The 5,993-nt window shown below is 36.3% G+C and overlaps 1 pseudogene; it reads left to right on the forward strand.

The window, feature by feature from the left end:
* Positions 1-4,694: 4,694 nt before the first annotated feature.
* On the forward strand, positions 4,695-5,293 carry LOC143670602 (MICOS complex subunit MIC26 pseudogene; annotated as a pseudogene).
* The last annotated feature ends 700 nt before the right edge of the window (positions 5,294-5,993 follow it).

Genomic DNA, 5,993 nt, shown 5'->3' on the forward strand with positions numbered 1-5,993 from the left:
TGTTCTCCAAGAGTCTGCATCTGAGGTTTCTCTAAAATGTTTCCTCCAGTCAACTAATGAAGGCCCACCTTGAATGGGCGGAGTCACATCTCCAACTATCCCAAAGGCCACACCCACAATTGGGCATGCCACATCTCCATAGAGATAATCTAATTAAAAGGGTTTCCGTCCTACATTATTGAATCAGGATTAGAGGACATGGCTTTTCTGGGGTACACAACACTTTCAAACTAGCACAGGGATACTGGTTTCAAATTTTCCTTCTGTATGATATCTGTCTGGATTTGGTAACAGGATAATGCTGGCCCCAGAGAATGACTTGGGAAGTGTTCCTTATTTTTCAATATTCTGAAGGAGTCTGTATAAAATTGGCATTTTTATCATCTTAAATGATTTTGAAAATTCCCCAGTGAAGCCATCTGATACTGGAGTTTTCTCAGTTGGGGCAGGAGGCTTAAACTACAATTTCAGTATCCTTAATAGACATAGGGATATTCAGGTTATCTATTTCATCTTGGGTGAAATTTAGTGGTATGTGTCTTTAAAGAATTAGTTCATTTTGTCCAATGTTTTGAATTTATCACCATAAATTTGTTCAAAATGGTCACTTAATGCCCTTCTAATATCTGTAGACTCTGTAGTGATTTCACCTCTCTCAATCCTTATATTTGTAATCTGTGCTTTCTCTTGCTTTTCTGTTTAGCTATAAGTTCATCAATTTTATTGATTTCTTCAAAGAACCAGTTGCCTTTTTCATTGATTTTCTTTTATTTTTTTCTGCTTTATTTTTCACTTATTTCCACTCCAATATTTATTATGTTGATTCTTCTACTAACTTTGGGTTTGATTTGAACTTGGTTTTCTGGTTTCTTAAGGTGGAATATGAGGTCATTTGTTTTGAGACCTGTCTTCTTTTCTAATACAGGCTTTTGTATTATATCCTTACCAATTTTTAGCCACATCCCATAAATTTCGTGTGTATTTTTTTATTTCAATTAGGTTCAAAATATTTTCTAATATTTCTTTTCATTACTTTTTACCTCTGAGTCATTTTGACTCCATATATTTTTTGATTTCAAGAAGTCCATCTCTTTTTTATTTAAAATTTCATCCACAGAAATCATAGTACATGCTTAGTATCACTTGAAAAATTTTATATGTACTGAGACTCATCTAAGGCACAGAATATGATCTATCTTGGTAAATGTTCCATGTTTACTTGAAAGCAATGTGTTCTCTGTTGGCATTTGGTGGAGCATTCTATAAACATCATCAGGTCAAATTGGTTGATAATTATATTCAAATCTTCTAGACTCTTACTAATTTTCTTGCTACTTCTTATATCAATTACTGAGAGAGGGCATTAGCAATCATAATTGTGGCTTTGTTTATTTCTCATTGTGGCTCTATCAGTTTTTGCATAGCCGTATTTAAAAACTCTATTATTAGAGGCATGTATATTTTAGTTGTTTTATCATTTTACTGATGCAACACTTTACCATTATGAAATTATCTTCTTAATCCCAGGAAATAGCCTTTGTTCTGAAACATGCATTGTTTGAGATTAATACAATCACTCTAGTTTGCTTCCTTCTCTCCTCCTTTCTTCCTTCTTTTCCTTTTTTTATTTGTTTTCTTTTTTCCTTCAATTTTTTCTTCCTTTGTTTTTTGAACTGTTACCAAAGTATATCTTTTTCTATCATTTTACTTTTAACCTATTTGTATCTTTTTATTTGAAGTATGTGATTGTGGACAGCATGTAATTGGTTTTTGCTTTTCTATGTAATCTGGAAATCTCTCCTTTTCGACTTGGTGTTTATACATAAATTTTATTTAATGTAATCTGAGGGATCACTAGGTTTAAATCTATTATTATACCATTTGTTTTCTATTTCTCCTATTGATTTTTTTATTCCTTTTCTCATTTTATGCCTATTTTTTGAATAAATGAATATTTTTATAATTCCATTTAATCGTTTTTGGTGGCTTGCATGATTTATGTATTTCTTTGATTTGTTATTTTAGGATTTTCCTTAGATTTTCTGGCTCATTCTTTAACTTATCACAGTATCCCTTCAAGTGATATTATACTAATTCTCTTAAACTTTAAGGGCATTAAAATGATATATTTCCATTTTTACACTCACAACATCTGTACTATTGTTGTTGAACACTTTATTGTACACATGTTATAAAGTCCACAGCACATATATTTTGTTGTTGTTTACAGGGTCAATTATCTTTTAAAAAAACTTCATAAGGCATATTTCACATACCATAAAATTCAGCAATTGTACAATTCAATGATTTGTACCACCTTCACTTAGTTATGCAACCATCACTACAATCTGTTTCAGAACCCTTATATGAACCCAAAAAGAAACCTCACAATAAACAAATCTCCAAACAAAGAGTTAAGTCCAGGACCAGATGGATTCACTAGTGAATTTCACCAAATATTTAAGGTGGAATGAACACAAATCCTTCACAAACTCTTCCAAAAGATAGAAGAGGAGGGAACACTTCCTAACACATTCCATGAAGCTAGAATTATCCTGAAACCAAAGCCAGGCAAAGACACCACAAAGAAAGAAAATTACAAATCAATATCCCTCCTGAATGTAGATGCAAAATTCTTAAGAAGATACCAGCAAAGCAAATCCAATGGAATATTAAAAAGGATTATGCACCTTGATCAAATGGGAATTGCTTAGGAATACAAGGGCAGTTTAACGAACAAAACTCAACCAATGTTATGCAACACATTAATAGAATGAAGGAAAAATACCACAAAATCATCTCTACTAATGAAGAAAAAGTAATAGACAAGAAACACCACACTTCCATGATTAAAAAAAAAATAGGAACACTAAAAAAGGTAAAAATCCAAGGGACTTCCTCAATACGATAAAGGACACTTATGAAAAATCCCACAAATAATAACATACTTAAGTGGTTAAAGGTGGAAAGCTTTCCCTTAAGATAGGGGACAGAGAAGGATGCCCACTTTGGCAACTGCTATTCAGCATTGTACTGGAAGTTCTAGCAAGAGTAACTAGGCAAGAAAAAGAAATAAAATTGCATCTACATTGGAAAGGAAGAAATTAAACCATCCTTATGTGCAGTATACAAGATCTTACGTGTAGAAAACCCCAATGCATTCACACACACACACATACACACAACTAACAGTGCTCATGAGTGAATTTAGCAAATTGCAGGCTACAAGACCAAGAAAGAAAAATCGGTCATATTTCTATGTAGTAGTAACAAATAATCTGAAAAGGAAATTAAGGATACATTCCATATATAATAGCATAAAAAGAATAAAATTTTTAGGAATAAATTTGACCAAGGGCAAGACTTGGTACACTGGAAACTGCAAAACTAAAAGAAGTAAAAGACCAAAATAGTTGGAAAGACATCTCTGTTCATTAAATGGAAGACTTAATATTATTAAGATGATAATGGTTGGTGGAAAGATGGTTGAGTAGGAAGCACAAGAGTTACGTCCTCAAGCAGAACAACTATTAAACACACAGGAACTGTCTGAAACAACTATTTTGAAACTTTGGAGGCCAGTAGGACACTGTACAGCATCCAGGGAAGAGAGGGGGAAGAGGCTTGTCAATTACAGTAAGGACGAGAAAATTGTTCTCTCTGTGTGGTAGTTTATTGGCACCTATCTCCCACTCTCACAGCAAGCCACCAAGGTGTCCAGTTCCTGGCTAGCTCACTGGTGGCAGAAAGGGCCATAAAAATGCTCTTCCCCAAGACCATGGGTGGGCACAGCTGTCCACTGATCACAGCTTTTAACTACTAATTTCAGATCACCAGAGTCGTGGCTCTGAGAGTGGCCATGGTCCCAACCCACCCTGGAAAAAGGTGGCATCAGAGGAGAATTAAAGATGTTATGCTTCTTCAAGCTATGGGGGACAGTTAGTTGAACAGCTGCATTTGTTGGGCAGATCAAGAAAACTCATCTTTGGAGATGCTTGGGAGAAATTCCTGGCACCCTTTCTGATCTCCTCCCCAGGGCATTTTGGAGCTGGCTTCTGCACACTTTGTGAGTCCCTGGCCGTGTTTTGATTGTGAAAGACAGGCTTAGGGAAATCCTCTCCAGCATGCCCCCCATCTGAGGCAAATGAAGCTTGAGATAACTAAAGGAGCGTAAGAAGCTACGGATGTAGAGAGTCTGGGGCAGAGGCTTGCCAACTTCAAAACACGTGGGAGAGGGAGGTCTGGGAAACAGACGTTACAACAAAAGTCCTATAAACAGGGGAATTCTGAAACAACTAACAAGCAGAAGCCCAGGACAAGACAGAAGCCCAGAAAGAAAGTGAAAACCCTGCACACTGCATTCACCTTGGGCATACCTTCCTGATATGAGGGCTGAAGCTCAAGAAAAGCTCTGTCTTATTGCCAGCTGGTAATAAAACCAAGAAATAGACACCCCAGAGGGTAAATCCCAGAGTTAACATTTTAATATGTGCCACAGAAGAGTACAAGACAAACAGAGAAACAGAAAATGATAGCCCAACCAAAAGAAGAGGATAAAAACACGGAAAACACCAACAAAGAAAATGGGAATTTGGACATACTGAACAGTCTTTTAAAAATGATCTTAAAGGACTTTCTGTAGTGGGCAGTGCTGAGACCAGGGGGACCCCACCAGAACCACTGCTGCCAGCCACATGTTCAAGGTAATTCAGAGGTTGATGGGACTGGCCAGTTTGAGTCTGCTCACCTTCAAAGTTTATGCGTCACCAAAAAAAGGACTCACTTCACAAAGATTCCATGAAGGTTGATGAGCTTTCACTCTACTCAGTTCCAGAGGGTCAGTCTAAATATGTGGAGAAGCCAAGGACCCAACTTGAAGAAAGCATTTCACAGCTCCAACATTATTGCAAGCCACATACAAATTGGTGCCAGGAAATGTACTCCCAAACTAAGCCGAGGATGCAAAGTATTGTCCAACAGCAGGTAGACAGCTATGAATATCTCCAAAATGCACCTCTTGGATTTTTTCCAAGACTCAGTGTAATTGGTTTTGCTGGACTTTGTGGGACTCCTTTTGGCTAGAGGTTTAAAAATAAAGAAGCTGGTGTATCCACCTGGTTTCATGGGATTAGATGCCTCAATCTCTTACCCACAACAAGCTATCATATTTTCCCAGGTCAGTGCAGAGAAATTATATGACTGGAGTTTGCAAGGATATATAGTCATGGATGATTTGTGGAAGGAGAACTTTCAAACACCAAGAAATGTGAAGAATTCACCTGGGAATAAGTGAAATACTTCTTGCCTGCCCATTTTAATCAGTTATAGGGAACGTTGGAAGTTCCATACAGTAAATCAGTATTTCTACAGAAAAAATGGTGACAAAGTCAGTACTGAATGTAATAAATAAGCTTTCTTCTTCACGAGAAACTGTGCTAGCTCTCTGTTATCTTGGGTGATATCATGTTACAAACAGACTAATCAGGAATCATTTCACCTAGAGATAATGTACAAGCCTTAGAACTCCTTGTTCTCATGTTGCTATTTATGTACATAATTAAAATCTCAAATAAAAACAAAACAAAATATTAAAATGCTCAAGGTGATAAAGGAAAATACAGAGAATGAACTAAAGGATATAAGGAAAGCTATGAATTAGCAATATGAGAGACTAAAGAGAAATTTTGAAAAGGAACCATCAGAACTAGTGGAGTAATTGAAATGAGTCAGGCTGAGAAGCAGAAAGAAGAAGGAAATATTGAAAGTGAAAATAGCCTAAGACATCTTCGGGACACCGTCAAGCACACCAATATATTCATAAAGGGAGTTTCAGAAGGGGAAGAACGTGAAAAAGGAGTACAAGGAATCTTCGAAGAAATAATGACAGAGAACTTCCCAACTTAGCGAAAGACATGAATATGCACAGCCAGGAAGCACACAGAACTACAAAAAGGATATACATGAAGAAAACTATAGCCCATTATATTTTGATT

This window comes from Tamandua tetradactyla, chromosome X (assembly GCF_023851605.1).
Source record: "Tamandua tetradactyla isolate mTamTet1 chromosome X, mTamTet1.pri, whole genome shotgun sequence".
Classification (NCBI taxonomy): domain Eukaryota; kingdom Metazoa; phylum Chordata; class Mammalia; order Pilosa; family Myrmecophagidae; genus Tamandua; species Tamandua tetradactyla.